Consider the following 18,082-nt stretch of genomic DNA (forward strand, 5'->3'; position numbering starts at 1 on the left):
TAATTCAAGAGATTATAAGGTAAAACAAGCTGCTTTACATTCCTCAGAGACTTAGCCTGAAGGCTGCTCTCCACAGCTACCACTAGGATAGCTTTCTTTAAAAGGTTGTCTTTAAACCTATCTACCAAGAGTCGAATTGGACTGGTGCAAGGTGGCCACTATAACTAGTGACCAGCATATGCCAGGCCAACTTCTCACACAACGGACAAACAGCACTATGTCATCCGCATACAGTAGTGCTGTAAAAGGGGGCCATGTGTGAGTTGAAGGCCAAGGTGCCTGTGCCGTTCCTGGAGATGCAGAACTAATGGGTCCTCTGCAATGATGAATAGGAGAGGAGGCAACCCTGCCTGGTCCATCTAGTGATAGGGAAGGTGTCAGTGTGGGAACCACTCGCCCTAAGGCATGCCACTGGGTCAGAATAGAGGAGCATAACTAGCGAAATGAACCTGCGGGGAGACCTAGCTTCCTCAGCCTGGCTCTCAGGAAAAACCACTTCAATGAGTCAAACGCCTTCTCGGCATCTAACAAAGCCACTGCCAAAGGAGTAGTTGGGGAAAGCATGTTCAATACAGCGGATATAGTCCTCAAATTGAGAGAGCTGGACCAATGGGAGACAAACCTGGCCTAGATAGGAGGGTTAATCTGCTCAATCAGGAAGGACATTCTCATGGTGAGGACTTTGACTAAAATCTAGGTTGAGGAAAGAAAATGGGCAGTAGGTGGAGCATAATTTGGGATTCCTGCCAGGTTTTAGGAGAAATGTGAGTGCCGCCTCATGCAGTGTGGGTGGTAGAGAGCCTGTGTCCAGGGACTCCTTGTACATAGCAAACAGATGTGAGGCTATGTGATGTTTGAAAGCTTTGTAAAATGCTCCAGTAAGGCCATCAAGGCCTGGGGCTTTGGAACTGTCCAAGGCATCTATTGGCTGTATAATTTCCTCCACACGTTATGGGTTCAGCTAGAAAGCAGTGCTGGCCATCAGTCACCCACACAATCGCAACCTCAGCAAGATCGGCTGCGATCAGACTCCATGTCCAAAGAGCGGGAGGTATACGAGTGCTCATAATAGTGCCTGAATTCAGTCAATGTGCCCTCATTGTTATAAAAGCTAGTCCCAGTGGTGGTATGGAGTTCGGATACATACCCACTAAGATGATTAGGACAGAGTATTCATGCTATCTTTCGGTCTGCCAGATCACAATATTCGGTCATTAGGACCGAGTGTCTATGTAACTGAGGGTGGCAGCCCAGTCGGGAGTCGGCTCGGTCAATGTATTGATGCTCAGATTAGATCCGGGTGTATATCTTAGAAAATATCCGCATGTTTAGATATGCAGATACCACATATGTAGGCCTTAAAGGCCTCCCAGGGAGTGGACATCATGCCCGTATTTAAAGCAAAATATTCAACAATGGCTTCATGTAGCTCAGTGCAAAAAACCTGATCATGTAGGGCCTCGCTTGGGAATCCCCGTCATAGGTGACATGCAGCCCGAGAGGGACCAGATAATGGTCAGAGCATGCAGCAAATGTCTCACATCTATGGTCCAGAACGAGGCATTGGCAGATAGGATCCAATAGACAAGCCATATCCACACAACGTGGGGAGCTGAATAGAATGTATAGTCTGTTGAGGAAGGGTGATGTGAGCGCTATATTTCGCTGAGAGCATAAGTGTCTACAATATGGCAAATGAACCTCCAGGCATGGGGTACCAATCGGTTGTGTATTGGTGGAGTCTACTGAGCGATTCGGAACCAGGTTGAAGTCCCCACCCATTACAATCAGATCTGCCTCCTCCCGACCCATGTGTGCATGATGTCATGAAAAAACTCAGGCGAGCCAGTATTAAGGGCATAGATATTAATCAATAATGCACATTTGTCTGCCAAGATGCCAGTCAGTATAATGTAACGAATCTCTGGGTCTACGTGGCTGGTGAGGAGTGAAAAAAGCACACTTATGTAGGAGGATACAAACGCCTCTGGAATAGGAACTATAACTGGAAAACTATTGATGTGTGCCCCAGGTGGTAGCAAATGTCTGGGAGTCTCTAGGTGGTAGATGAGTTTCCGGAAGGAAGGCTATTTTAGCTCCATGTCAGGACAAGTACGAGAGGACCTGTTTACCATTATGCAGATTGTTAATTCCATGAATAATCCAAGTGAGGAGGGGGATGTCCACCGCCATCTCCCGGCCGTCATGTGATGGCATTCAGAATGGGGGCATATGAGAATATGTGCTATGTCAATACCATAGAGTTCCAGCCATGTCCAGAGATGCAGGGCCTCTTGACACAGGATCACAAAAACCCCAGCCCGCTTGCTGCAATACTACATCGTGGTGGTGGTGTTGATGAACATATGAACAAGCCTTCCCTTGAAGAAGGAATACAGGCTTTAAATGCTGCAGGATAGCTCTGAGCTCCAGCAGGTTGACATGGAGCTGAGACTCCACCGGACACCACAGTCCTCTGACTTTGACCTCTCCCATATGGTCGTAGCAGCCCAGGAGTGAACCATCTGTCACTACGGTTAGCTCCAGGTGGGGAAGGGAGAGGGGTCTACCGCTGCCAAAGTTGCGCTTTGTCAGCCATTGCAGCTGATCTTTTGCACTTGCTTTCGATATCTGGACCAGGTCGAAGATTCCCCTAATGCCTCGCGCACTGGAACTTCAGGTCGCACTACAGAGCCTGCATTTGCCAATGGGCTTGTGTTACCAGCAGGAGGCCATGAGGCCTAGCAGCCTCAGTCTCACCAAGATCCAGGATGGAGGTTGAAATATCAGAATTATAGCCTGAATCACCTGCACTGGGTGTTCTGAAGAATAGGCCGGTTAGATCTGGCATCATTGGTGTAGTTTCCTCTACCTTTTTGCCTTCTGACCTCCTGTTTTGCGGATTACATTTTTGTGGTTTTAGGAGTCTGGGCACTTCACTAGTGCTAAAGTGCATGCACTCTTTACTCTAAACATGGTAACATTGGCTTATCCTCTATTGGCATATTTGATTTACTTCTAAGTCCCTAATAAAGTGCACTATATGTGCCCAGGGCATCGAAATCAAATGCTACAAGTGGGCCTGCAGCACCGATTATGCCACTCACTTAAGTAGCACATTATCCATGGCTCAGGGCTCCCACTACGGAGCCTGTGTATTTAGTTTTGAACTGCCATAATGACCTGGTAAGATAACGTACTTGTAAGGCCCAAACCTTCCTTAATATTACATACCAGTCACCCCTAAGGTACGCCCCAGACAGCCCTAAGAGCAGGGTGCAGTGTATTTAAAAAGAAAGACATGTACTTTTAAGTTTGACATGTCCTGGTAGTGAAATATTCCTAAATTCGTTTTTCAGTACTGCAGGGCTATCTCTCCCATAGGATAACATTGGGACTGCCTTATAACATTTTTATAAGTGCAGTTTACAAGTGGGACAAGATAGGAAAAACAAAATTGGGGTCTCTGGGCTCACAATTTAAAAACACAACCTATGGTGAAGTTTATTTTTGAATTGCAGTTCTGAAAATGCCACTTTCAGAAAATTGAAGATGCAAAAAGCGCGTAATTGACGCACAAGATTGGCGCACTGCTGTGAATGGGACCTTTTCCCTTTCCAATCCATTACGTTCATTCATGTTTCATCCAAAACTTGAGATGTAAAGAAAAAAGGGGGGGGCGAACAGGGCTTTGGAAAGGAGGTCCAGCTAAGCGAGCCCTAAAATGTACAACCAAAAAAGTGTCGAAGCTGTTCCTTTAACAAACGAGACGGACCAAGTGGTGTGCATGAGAGTTTGTGTAGAGGCAAAAATGTTGGATATGGAAGCCCTCACACACCCATCAAGATGTCATGCTTCATCATCGGGCTGCTCCACGTCGAGTCGGCTGGTGCAATACCCGACGGGCTCCTTATTAGGGAACACTCTTATGGAGATCTTTTATCCAACAGCCGTCCGGTGAAGTGGGGGGACCCCAGATGAGGCAGTGTACACAACTTAGCACATAAATCTACGTTACCAACACTTCACCTCATAGCTTTTAACTAGGTAAGGAGGCTTCATAATAAACTGATTGAGAAGCACTCCCATCCCTATTTTAATTCACAATCACTATCTCCTTTCATCTACATTAAATTAGATCCCCTCACCCCCACTTCACCGGACGGCTGTTGGATAAAAGATCTCCATAAGAGTGTTCCCTAATAAGGAGCCCGTCGGGTATTGCACCAGCCGACTCGACGTGGAGCAGCCCGATGATAAAGCATGACATCCTGATGGGTGTGTGAGGGCTTCCATATCCAACATTTTTGCCTCTACACAAACTCTCATGCACACCACTTGGTCCGTCTTGTTTGTTAAAGGAACAGCTTCGACACTTTTTTGGTTGTTCATCCAAAACTTGACCATTTAATCACCATTTTAATCTGTTTCTTGCTTGTAAATATCACGGAGACAACGAAGTTCCATTTAAATGTTTATTGAACATTTTCAAATGCAGCTGCTTTCCATTCCAGGCTTCCTACAGCGGCATGTGTAATTTAATAAACACCAATGTCAGCCCTGTATCTGTAACCCAATGCATTTCGAGCCGAAGGCTCTTCGTCAGGGGTTTCTGCAAAATACAACACAATCAGCTATAACAACTGCATCAAACGAATCTATAATTTAAACATAAATAAAAGAGAAAAGCAAAGAAAAACCCTTTACGCTCACAATCCCCTGGTGATATCCTAATGAAAACGTAAACTATTCAAATCACGCTCACCCCTGCTACAGTCAACCACCAATTGCCAGCCCACGATTATCCCTCACTCCATCCCAAGTAAAATGAACACTTTCCTGATCACTCCCGCTTTTTACCTGTAAAGCACAAGCCTCTCAACCAGTGTTCTCCTCTCTGAACTCTCGCAAAGACTGCTCTCGCAATCACCCTCCCACTCGAACCGATATAAAGAATAATACTCCCGTTCAGGTGCCATCCATCAGCCTAAACTCTCCAACCACGTGATTCAATACCTGCACCCCTAATACTACAACACCCATAATGCACTCACTTAACCAAAAGGAAAAATCATCCTAACACTTTAGATCACACACCACATTCAAAACCCACTCAACCCCCAATCGAAAACATAAGATTAACTCACAACCTCCCTCAAGGTACTTTCAGAAAATTGGCATTTGCTTACCTAAACTATTTGGTGCCTTCTGCCTGTATGTGGAATACACGTCAGGGGTGGGAGACATCTGGCTGTCTGCATTTCCTCTAGACAGCCGCACACAAAGGAAGAGTAGGTGTGGCTGTGCTGAATACTGCGTGTTGATGGGTTATCCTGAGGCAGAGGGAGGAGCTGACACTCTGCACCTGAAAGAGGTAGGCCCTCTCCCCACACAAAGGGTTGCAGACCCCCATGTAGTGAGTCAGGGGCCAGGGCAGGAAAGGCAGTGTCTTGTGCACTTCAAAACACCTCTTTGAAGTCTCCCTACTTCAAAGGAATATAAGTACTGGACCTATGGCATTATGACTTCAGACCACTTTGGAACGGAGGACATTCTACCAAGAAAAAGGACTGCTGTTCTGCCATGAGGGACTGCCACTTGCTGTAACTACTTTGCTCTGTTGGCCTGCTGCTTCTTGCCTGGGAGTGTGAAGGACCAGACTCCCTACATACTCCAAGAACTTAAGTGACTCCAAGGGCTTGACTCCTGTTTTGAAGTCTCAGGACCATCAAAGATTTCCTTCAACTGATGAACTCTGACAACTGAGAGTCCTGCTTTGCCATGAGCTGCCATCGTTGACTTTGCATCGATCAGAACAGACACATTTCCTTCGACGTCCACACAGCACCGCTTCAAGGACATCCCTGCGCAACTCGACAATGATGTGGGACCCGGCTGTGAGGTTTGATGACGCGTTGGCTACATTGTAGGGGTTTCGAAGACAACGCGAGATTCAACTGTGAGGCTTGGCATCGATACATCGCATTAATCATTAAGCGGCTCAACGACGATGTGGGATCCAACTGCGTGACTCAGAATAGACGCATCGTGGTTTTGCCAACAACTAATCTTCTGGAAAGGTACTATTTTCAGCAGGACCTGCATGGCTTCTGTATGCGATCCATGCTTCATCGTGGTTGGCTTGAACTTTCGGATTTTCCCCAGTCAATCGCGACAAGATGTCCCCAGTTGGCACTTTATGCTTTTTTTTTTTGTTTAAATTTGTTTATTAGGGTTTTGCGTACAATTTTACACAATGCATGTCAACCGTAATACATACAAACCAATTTTGTGCATCAGTGTGACTTAACATTGCTATTTGCAAGGGTGATTACATTAGTTGCTTTGTCCCTGGGACCTCCTGTTATTACTAAATCCACGTGTCTCCTACTGGTACGTGCCAATATATCGTCACTTGTATCAACCCGGTTGTACTGATGTGTCGCGTGATCTCTACGGTCAACTCGGTCTTCGCCGTATTGTCTGTGTAGCTCCTCCCTTGTGATGAATATACTCAACTGTTTCGGTAACTAGTGCATCGGTGTGTGAACTGCCGATGGGTACAACTACTAACTGTGGGGAGGAGAGGAAAAGACCGTAGAAAGGAAGGAGAAGCTAAAAAGGGGGGTAGAGGGGAAACTTACGAAAAGATCATAAGATGGGGGAAGGTGTAGGGCGGGCTTAGAAGGGCTGCCGTGGCGGTCTGTGCGCTGAATAAGAGTAGGTGTGTTGGGCACGGTCTAGGGTAAACTAGGGGAGAAAGCGGATCGGTACGCGGGTGCGCGAGAAAAGGCCGGTGCCCCCACTCGCCTCTCCTGACGAAACTCCCTACTTGTCTATTGTATCTCTGCCAGTATCTCTGGGTCTCGAGCGATAGGGGGAGCGGGGGGAGTGCAGGGATTGGGCTGTGTCGTGTCCTGTGCTTCTCCTTCTGCGCATTGCTGTTTGAAATGTATGAGGAGTTGCGCCCATTCCATGGATATTGGATGTTTGCGGGAGACCCTCGCCTCTTCCTCTCTGAGTGTCTCCTCCGCCGCCGCACCCCATTTAAGTAGCGCTCCCGTCTAGGCTGCCTCCGAGGGTCCCGCTGGGGCCCTCCAGTGCATAGCTATGTTCCTTTTCGCTAAGAGGATAGCCAGAGAAGTGAATTTCCATTGTACTTTTTCGGTTTTCTTTTTCTGGAATATCCCCAGAGCGCACGCCTCCCACGTAGAGGCGATCGGGAGATTAGTCATCATTCGGAGTGTTTGGTGCACTTTGCCCCAGTATCGTTGTATGGATGGGCAGGCCCAAAACATGTGTTTGAAGTCTGCTTCTAACAGTTGGCAGCGGGGACATCGGAACTGCGTATCGGGGTAGAACCGGTGGAGTTTGTCCGGTGTCAGGTACGCTCGGTGTAGGATGTTGAACTGTATATTTTTGAATTGCGCGTTTCTGGACACCTTTTTTGGGAATTCCAGTGCCTTGCGCCACTCTGTGTCGTGGAACGCTCGGCCCGCATCATCCTCCCATGCGCTTCGAAGCCCATCCAGGGAGACGTTCGTCAATTCCCGGATCGCTTTGTAGTGCCACGTGATTAGGTGTCCGCCGGCCCCCATGCGCAACAACGCATGTAACACTGGATGTGTCGGGGGCTCCCCATCCCGCAGGTTCCAAAATGGACCACCGATCTCTAAAAGTTGTCTATGACGTAGGAATTGCCCCTGAGGGAGATCATACCATTCGATCAACTGATCAAATGTCTTCAGTTGTCCCTCCTGGAATAACGCCTCCATCTCCGTGATGTCGTGGTCGGTCCACAATCGAAGGGCTCCGGCGGTGTAGTATCCGCCTTTCCGAGGGAATCCCACCAAGGGAAGCAAGGGGGAGTATAGTGGTTGGCCCTTGGACATGCGGTGTATTCGCATCATGCATCTGCGAGCTATGGTCACCTGTAGTGGGTGCGTGCGCACCGGTGTAGTACCTGGTAGTAGCAGTCGCCTGATCGCAGGGAGGGGTATTTTGCCTCTCTCTGTGATTGTCTCCCCCGTATGCCTCTCCGCCGTCCAGTGGGACAGCCATTGAAGCTGCGCCACGAGGAAATATGATTCGAAGGACGGAGCTCCCAGGCCTCCGCCCGTCGTAGGTAGGTATGGCGTGCGTAACACCACTCTATGCCGGCCACCTCCCCAGACCAGGGTTGTTAATAACGTATCTAACTCCCGGAAGAAGGAGCGTGGCGGGATTATAGGAAGGTTTGCAAAGTAATAGAGCATTCTCGGCACCATGATCATTTTGGCTATGGCGACGCGACCAATGGGTGCCAATGGCAGCGTCTTCCAGAAGCCCACCGCCGATCTCAAACTTGCCAGCGCCCTCCGGTGGTTACCCTCAAAGAGGTCTTTGGGGGAGTGGTACAGTCGCACTCCCAAGTATCTTGGGGCCGATTCGTCCCACGACAGCCGCTGCGGACCCAGTGTTATCTCCACATGCCCTGTTTGAGCACCCAGAGGGAAGATCGATGATTTCCCCCAGTTTACTCTGAGTCCCGAGGTCTCTCCGAAGTCCCGCAACACAGTCCATATTGGTGTGAGGTCGTCCGAGATGTCTCTAACATATATTAAAAGATCGTCCACGTATAGTGACACGCAATGCGTCGTGTCCGCAATGGGGATCCACCATGTCTCTCCCCCCCGCCGCAGCCTTATGGCCAAGGGTTCCATCGCCAGAGTGAAAAGAAGAGGGGACAGGGGGCATCCCTGTCTGGTCCCTCTGGATACCGGGAAAGGGGCCGATATGAGTTTACCGATTCGCATCCTGGAGGCGAGATTTCTGTACAGGAGCTGGGTGTAGGCCAGTAGCGTGGGACCTATGTTTACGCGCTGTAGGACCTCAAACAGATAGGGCCACAGCAGGGTGTCGAACGCCTTTTCTAGGTCTAGTATCAGACACGCCGCTCGGGGAAAGCGCTCTTTTGTTTGGTCCTGAATATGGAAGAAACGACGCAAATTATGCGAGGTGTTGCGATGGGGTACGAACCCGCATTGGTCGGGATGCACCAAAGTTGGAAGTATCTGGCTATAACGATCCGCTAAGATTTTCCCCAGGATCTTGCAGTCCGTATTCAGGAGCGTTATCGGCCGGTATGAGGCCGGGAGTGTGGGGTCTCTGTGTGGCTTCAGGAAGGTCACTAGCACCGATGTCCGCAGCGATTCCGGGAGCATCTTGTTGGCTAACACTTCCTCATATACGGAGGCCAGTCGCGGCGACAGTGTGGATTTGGATTTGGATTTGGTTTTGTAAAGCGCGTAGCTACCCGAGGGCGTCCCAGCGCTATAGTGTCAGCTAGAAATAATCCTGGGACGGAGTTATCGGGGGAAGAGCCAGGTCTTTAAAAGCCTGCGGAAGGGCAGCAGGTTGGTTTCTTTACGGATGCTGATGGGGAGACTGTTCCAGAGCTTTGGGGCGTTGTAGGCGAAACGGCGCCCACCCGTACGTGCTCTTTTTATTCTGGGTATGCTGGCCAATGAGAGGGAGTCCGATCTTAGCTGTCTGGTGGAGGTGTGGGGTTTGATAAGGGGTTTGAGAATAGGGGGGCCTTTACCCTGGAGGATTTTATGAGAGATACACAGGGTTTTAAAGGTGATGCGCTCCTGAATGGGGAGCCAGTGCAGAGCCTTTAGAGTAGGTTTGGCAGAACATCTGTATTTTGTCCCCGTGACGAGTCTTGCTGCCGCGTTCTGCACGTACTGGAGTTTGTTGATCACAATTGCTGGGGCGCCCAGGTATAGGACGTTCCCGTAATCAAGTCTGGATATGATAAGGCCTTGGATGAGAATTTTTCTGGACTGGGGGGGAATCAGGGGGAGGATGTTCCGGGCTGATCGTAAGAGGCCAAAGCATGTACCGGCTGTCTTTCTCGCTTGGGTTCTAAAGCTGAGGTCTTGGTCAAGCCATATGCCTAGGCTCTTGATTTCGTTTTTTGGTGTAGGGGGAGCGCCCATGCTGGGCGGCCAAGCGAGCGACTTGGGGAGTTTGTCATGGTTGCCTAGGAGCATAATCTCCGACTTCTCGCCGTTGAGTTTAAGGCGGGAGTCTACCATCCATTTGGAAACGCTCTGCAGGCAGGAGATCAGATTCTCCATGGACTGGTCAGCCTGATTGATGGAGACGACTAGTTGGGTGTCGTCAGCGTACATGACCACTTTTATGCCAAATGGTGAGACTATGTCGTCAAGAGGGGCCATGTATACATTAAAAAGGGTGGGGCTCAGGGAGGATCCCTGTGGGACCCCACACTGAAGGGGAAGGGCGTTGGAGCGACCGTGGGTATCGGTCACTTGGAAGGTCCTGTCCTCTAGGAACGATTTTAACCAAGCTAGAGCGGTCCCAGTGATTCCGCTATTGTGCAAACGGTGGAGGAGGATGGTGTGGTCCACCGTGTCAAAGGCGGCGCTCTGGTCCAGGAGGATCACTGCCACTGATCCCCCTGCGTCCAAGATGGATCTCGTCTCTTCTGTCACGGCCAGGAGGGCAGTGTCAGTCCCTTGTCCAGGCCTAAACCCTGTCTGGGATTGTCGGAGGAGGTTGTGGGTTTCTAGGAAGGTGGAAAGTTGTTCATTCACTATTTTTTCTGCCATTTTGCTGAAGCCTGGGAGAAGGGAGATTGGTCTAAAGTTGGAGGGATCCGTAGGGTCCAGATGGGGTTTTTTGAGGAGGGCGCGTACCATAGCGTTTTTCCAGTTGGTAGGAACTATCCCTTGGGAGAGGGAGGCGTTGATCAGCCTAGTGAGGACAGGGGATATAATGTGGGCGACTAGTTTCAATTTGCCCATGGGCGCTGGGTCTGCTGGTGACCCGCTCTTCACTTGGGTCAGGGTGGCCGTCATCCTCTCAATAGAGATGGGAGTGAAGGCGTCCAGGCGGGGGACGTCTGAGACGGTTGACTAGGCTGGTGAATCTAGCCGGGGGGGGGGGGGTGAGGGGGGATGGTTTTTAGGATTTTTAGGATTTTGGAGGAGAAGAACTCGGCGAGTTTGGTGCATCTCGCGCCAGTGGGGTCTGCGATGGGCTGAGGTTCGGGGATTTTCATGAGTGACCGTACGATGCGATAGGTCTCTTTAGAGGAGTTGGCAGCTGCAAGGATTTTGTTTTCGAAGTAAGCGGCTTGTGTGTTTTTAATACAGGTTTTGTACTGTTTCATGGTTGATTTATATTTTTCTCTGCTGCTGGGGGCCCAGTCTTTCCTCCGAACGTGCTATAGTACACGAGAGGGAATCCGTCCGAGCCCGGTGCATTCTTGCGGGCCAGATTGCCTGCTTCACATCTGCAGGTTTGATCTTCTTGTCGAGTTCCTTCCTGTCTGTGGAAGGGACCTTAGGCATGGGCGACCGGTCTAGGAAACTATCTAGGTCCCTAGGCGGCTCGGCACCTGGGGACCAGTATAATGCCGCATAGTATTCGTGAAAGATATGTAGTATGTCGACTTGAGAGTGTTTGAGCTGTCCATCTGGGGCCATAAGTTCTGTGATGAGGTGAGGTGTGGAGTCCTGTTTGACCAACTATGCCAGAAGTGATCCCGCTCTGTTACCCTCCCGGTGTGTCTTAGCCGCGTACACCCGAAAATTGTATTTGCGCAGATCACGTAACATTTCTGCGTGGGAGGATTTTGCCGCCGACAGTTGTGCCGGAGTGGCTGTCCCCTGATCCACCTTTTTTGATATGTCCTCTAGTTTAGTTTCTGCTCGTTGTAGGGCCCTGTCCAACACTCTCCTGACCCCCACCATTTGTTGGATGCAATGCCCCCTGGCGCTAACCTTGAATGCGTCCCACTCTATAGCCCTGGAGGAAGCCGTACCGTCAAGTGTTCTCGCATGTAGTCCTCGTGGGTTTGACAGAATACCGGGTCGGTGAGGCACTCCCGGGGCAACTTCCATGTTGGGATTGGGGGGTAAGGGGGTTTCTATCTAAGGACCACCATGTGTGCATCATGATCCGACACTATTCTACCCAGATAATCTGAGTCTTGTACTTTGGGCAAGAGCAAAGCCGAGCATAGAAATCTATCTAGTCTGACTCGTAGAATGAAAGGAGTAGAGTTTGATGGTGGGGTTGCGCGCCCTCCAGATGTCTGTCAACCCCCATCTATCTACCCAACTGCAGAAGCACGCAGCTTGTTTGTGTGCCGGTGAGTGTATCTGCGGGGGGCGTGATCTATCGAGGTGCGGGTCTAGGGTGCAATTATAGTCCCCTCCCAGGAGCCATGGGATTGACGTGTAGTGTGCCAGTGTGTTCATGAGTCTGCCCCAGTATCTCTCCTGCTCTATGTTGGGGGCATATATACTCCCTATGAGTAGTTGTTGGCCCTCCAGTAGCCCTATCAGCACCGCGAATCTACCTTCTTTGTCAATTAGCCTGAGCTGCTCTTTGAATGGTACCCCTGCTCTGATCCACACTAGCGTACCCCTAGCAAATGCGGAATACGTCGTGGCATATATAATGCCTCGCCATTTTTTCTGTAATCTGTCCACCTCCCCCGCCGTCAGGTGTGTCTCTTGTAGGATAGCAACTTGGGCCTGCTGTCTTTTAATGTACGCGTAAACAGAGTACCTCTTACGGGCCGTGTGCATTCCCCTGACGTTCAACGTGATGAATTTGATATCTGTGCTAGGGGTTCTGTTAGACATAGTGTGAGTGGCTGGGTTGGTGTGTACGTGCTGCCCTGTAGTTGTCTCGTCCGCTGCTCCCGCCCCATCATCCGCCACCTACCGTCCAACTGTGAGTGGTGTCGTCCGTGACCGCTGCCCTGCCCGCTCCAGGGTATTTGGGGGACAAACAAAAGAAAAGTAAGGGGGGTAAACTGCAGCAAAGGGGAACAGTCCCAATACGAAGGGCATATCGCATATGTCCAAACTGAGTATCATGCTGAAACTTTAGTTCGTATCTGAGGGGGTGGTGACTTCAGTGGTTCCTGGCTCTCGCTCTCACAGCTGCCCGCATATTGTCAATATCTAGAAAGTTCCTGCCCATACTCTGGCTGCTGTGAGTCATTCAAGTTCAGTGGGAATATTGTTCCTTGGTACTGTGATTGCGATGCATTCAAATGGGCTCTGTCTCCCTTCGTCGAGCTCATATACCGATCTGTACATACTTGTCCTTCAGGCTGGTCGTATCGGTTCCCTCACATGTTGTGGCCGTTGACGACTCCCTATATGAGCGTGTCTGCCGTCTGGGGGGTCACTATCGGGGGTGTCATCGAGCCCTCCCTGGACCTAGGCGTCGCGCTTCTCTCATCATCCAAACTGAATAGATGTGGACCTCTCTCTAGGTCCGATCCTCTCTCTTGGGGACTCAGCGTGGCCACCGCCTGTAGCGCTTTCCTGCGTTCCGCGATGATTTGCGCTAGGTCCGGTGAGCTTGTAGTGGTGGTGCCTGATCGCGCGCTGAGCTGCGTGGGGGTGACCCTACGGGGTCGGCGTCCCGAACGACCGGACGGTCTGTCCGTTTGCTGACTTGAGCCATCTCTGGGGCGCCATGCGTGTTGTTCCACCCAGGTTTCCACTTCCCTCGGATCCGTGAAGAAGTGTGTCTCACCTTCATACATGATTTTGAGGCGGGCCGGAAAGAGGAGGGCATATTGTATGTTCTTTAGGCGCATGTAGCGTTTCACTGCTAGGAAGGTGGCTCTTTGTTGTTGGACCGCGCAGGAGTAGTCCGGAAACAGCATGATCTGTTTGTCTTCTATTTGCAGCCTCCCTTGTTGCCTGGCTGCCCGTAGGATAGCGTCTCTGTCTTGGTAATGTAGGAATTTCATCAAGAATGGACGCGGTGGCATGCCGGGCTGTGGTTTTCGCGCCGGTACCCTGTGGGCTCACTCCACCGAAAAGTAAGCGGTAAGGTCTGTTGCGGGCGTGAAGGTTGTTATCCAGGCGGTGATATATTTAACCGGGTTTGATCCCTCTATTCCCTCCGTTAGATTCATGATGCGGATGTTGCTTCTCCGGGATCGTCCTTCCAAGTCGTCCGTCTTAGCTTCCAACACCTTTATTCGCGTTTGGAGGTCTTTCAGGGTGATGTGATGTTGTTGTACCTGCGGCTCTATTGACTGGATCGTGTGGTCGCTCTTTGCAACTTTATCCGCCAATTTCCTGTGGTCGTCGCGCAGAAGGCCTAGGTCCGACGCCAGTTCACTGAACGTTCCCTCCAACGCCACTCTGGAATGTTCAATAGCCGCTAGGACCTGGTCTAGTTTTTTGGACATAGGGTCTTCGGTGGTGGGTTCATCACTGGATTGGGGTCCCACGTGGGTCGAAGGGTTCGCCTTCTGTTGATTCGGGGCCTGCTGCACCCCCGCCGTGCGTGGACGACCCATATCGGGGGGGGGGGATACCCTCTCCTCTCCGATGGTTGATTGCGGTCAGTGGTGCCCACCTCCGATGTGGCTGGCGTCCCTTGTCCTCTCCCCGTGGGGCCCCTCTGTGTGGGGTTTCGGCCCGGTGAATGGGCCTCTTCTACTCGGGGCGATCGCTCCGTGCGTACTCCCCCGGCCGCCGCCTCTCCGGTGGTCCGGCCCCAGGAGGTGATCCCGGGTCCCACCAGGGTCCTCCACGGTCAGGTGGAGTCCACCTCCAACCGCGGTGGTCAGAGAGAACTGGGTCTCTGCGGGGAGGTGAGTCGTTCGTGGGCTCAGGCGCCGATGAGATGGGGTCGGTTCCGTGTCGTCCGTTAGTCGTTCCTCTGGGGTGTGGAGGGCGGCCCCGGAATCCCCAGCGTTGAATGCTCCCCTCGCCACCCGCTCGTGCTTGCGCTATTGGCTGTGAGGGGCCCCCGCCCTCTGTGTCCTCCTGAATTTCACCGTCTCCGAGATGTGTGGGGGGTACGGGCGCTCAGGCCACCATCTTCCTGCACCAACCGCTCGCGATGTCTGTACAGGGTGGTTAGCGGTTCGCAGTTGGGGGTACACCCTTCTTCTCCGTTGGAGCTCGGTGCGGGTGCGCCTCATGCACCCTGCAGAACACTCGCTGGGGTCCCACTGGTAGTGCCGCTAGGAGCCTGACGCCAGCTCGCTCCCATGGGTGTCACCCGTCCTTCCCGCCAGCCAGTTGGTGGTGTACAACGGTTCCCCCTCGCGGCCTTCACTTGTGTCGAGGATCCCTCTGTGTCTCCGCTCTGCGGCCCAGCGGGTCGGGGCTCACCTGGCGATTTCCCGGTCCTCTGAGCCGACGCTGTCTGGGCGGGGGGGGGGTTTCCCCCGGTCGACACTCTCCCTCGGATCCGGTAGACTGTCTCAGGACTCCGCTCGCTCTAGGAGGGGGGGGGCGCCGATCTCTCGCTCCCCCCGTTCACGGTGTTCCCCGGTCCCGCCGGTTGCCATCGTCCCGTCTGGAGACCTCCGGGGGTCGTGGTTACTCACTCCGTCGGGGTCCCGATGCTGCCCGGAGCACCGCGTCCGCCTTCGTCTCATTGGGTCGCCTCAGATACGACTCACTGGGCCGCCATTTTGGCCGACATCAGCGGGCGGGCTCCCGCGCGGAACCTCCGTCGCCGCAGCAGCTCCGATCTCGGGAATTCCGAGCATACCGGTGTCGCCTCCTCAGTTTCCTGGCAGGGTGCACCGAATCCCAAGGTTGGTGAAAGCCTGGGGCAGGTATCACTGACCCGTGCACGGGCAGCCGAGCAGGAGCCTCAGGAAAAGGAGTCCGCCATCTTGGCTGGCTCGGCCACGCCCCCCTTGGCACTTTATGCTTTTAAGCAATATATTGCAGTTTTATTTTTAAAAATTCATATCTCAAATTCTACTTATTGGATTTTTTGTCATTTTGGTCTTTTTTTACTCAGAAAAATAGTCTCTACTTTCCTAAACTGCTTAAGTCTTTTTGTGGTGTTTTCACTGTATGCTGCACACGAACTTTACACATTGCCTCTTAAGTTAAACCTGCCTGCTCTGTGCAAGTTACCAGAGTGTGAGCCAGATAGATTTTTACTGTGTATCTGACTTACCCCGACAAAGATTCTGGTTCATTCACTTTCTGAACAAAAAGTACACCTGTTTCTTCCAGCTTAAGTTTACTCGCCAGCAGGGTCAAGTAAGTGCACAAAATAGCTCGATCTGCTAAAATTTCACTTGCAATTGCGAGGAGGCGAGTGGATTTTTCAAGGCCTTCATTGTCTCTGCCACATGTGATCATGTACACAGTTGCAATCTTACATATTAGGACCTGTAGAAAGAGTGAAGTAAGTAAACAACAATTCTAGGTAGTTCTGGTATAGGAGACCCTTCCTACTTAAGTCATGTGAAGTGCTGTGTACCTGCCACTATAGCTTAGGAAGCGCACAATAATGACACATGGTGGAGCGCCCGGGGGCAATAAAGGCCTCTAAAAACAGGTGGTTTGTTGAAAAGTTCTGCCAGTATCATCTCCACAAAAGTTTCTATTTTGCCTGTATTCATGGTTTTGGGGATGCACAGTGCCAGAAGGTTGTTTCTTCTTGAGCAGACTTCCACCTTTTCGTTATTAGTTTTGATTTCAGTCAGTTCTTTACTAAGGTTGGTTTGTTGGATGTCATGTACCGCCACTTGGCCCTCTCAGTCAGTTATTCCCCATTCCACCAGATCAATTTTCTTTGCCTGTTTGGCCAGTCGCTCCTTTAGTTGGTCTACGCTCACAGTCAAGGAGTTGTTTTTTTCCATATATTACAGACAGGCCAGGTTTCAGGTCTAGTAGAAGAGATTTGTTACCGGCTGTGTCCAGGTTGCCATCAAAGGCTGTAACCCTCCACCCCCACATCTGTGTTTTCCGGTTTCATCACAACCTTGTAGGACAGTTTGGATTGCCGCTGACCCATGTTTGGTTTCAGAGTATCCACTTGCTTCAGCATCAGATCAGATGAAACTCTGCTATCCCCTAACTTTGTGGGGTGGGGTGTGATAGACGTTTTCGTGTGACTAGCGGGTTTGTGAGTGGTAGCACTCCCAGGTCCTCAGATTCTGGTTGTAATGTTCAAGTAAGATGGTGCTCATTCGTGATCATGGAGACCCACACCATTATGAGGGTGAATGTGCAGGTCTGTGTTAATATTCTAAGGCCCTGATTACAAGAGTAGGTGCTATTTAGCACACCTGATAAAGATAACATGGGGTACGTTATCTATCGGTTGCAATAAATAGCACCTGTTAAGAGTTTTTGGAGAAGAACATGCAGCTTTTGGTGTTAAATGCACCAGAATCCACACAGTGCGGTAAATAACATATATTTCCACTGCTAAATTTCAGTAGGTTTGACCTGCTGAAATTTATTGTAGCTTGAGGTATCTGATAGTTATCGGATATGTTATTATTATTTTATTTTTTTTGCTTTTCAAAAAACCTTTATTGGCATGTTGCACAGTACATCAGTGTAATGTCAGTCAACAATGGTATCAACATTAGAAAATTTCGACAATATCGTACACCTTCCTGCACAAATTCCTTACAAATTGTCAACATTTCCCCCCCATTCCCCGCCCAGATAAGATTCCACCCTCCAGTCGCAGAATAGCACAGAACTAAATTGTACTAAGAACAACACCTTCAGTAGAACACGAGGCTTCCGAACCCCACGACTTACAGACCTCTTATGCACCGCTAGAATCAGTCAACGGGGTACGAGCTCCCACACCCCTTACGGGCCTCCAGAATCTCCCCCGCGTCTGCGGCCCTCATCAAGAGCTATGTTCAACAGCATCCTTGTAGCCCACTAGGGCTTCAGAGATTGTTTTCGGTGGCGGGGTCCCGTTCCCCCCCTGAGTCATCGCCTGCCTTCTGAGATATGCAGTCAGGGGACCCCAAATATTTTTCGGTCGAGAGTTCATAGGCAACAGTTCAGCATAAGAGTTCATATGATCTTGCCACGTAGACATCGAATTTATCCAGTCCTTGAACTTAGGGGCCGGTCCCCGACCCCCGCTGCTTGCTATCTGCCGTTTTGCCAAAAGCATACCCATAGCTAAGTATTTCTTATGCACCGTGTTTATGTCATGAATGAGCCCCAAGAGAGCCACCAGGGGGTTCGGAACCATTGGTGTGCCCATCATTGTGGACATTCCATCAAAGACCCGTGTCCAG

This window comes from Triturus cristatus, chromosome 8, assembly GCF_964204655.1.
Source record: "Triturus cristatus chromosome 8, aTriCri1.1, whole genome shotgun sequence".
Lineage (NCBI taxonomy): Eukaryota > Metazoa > Chordata > Amphibia > Caudata > Salamandridae > Triturus > Triturus cristatus.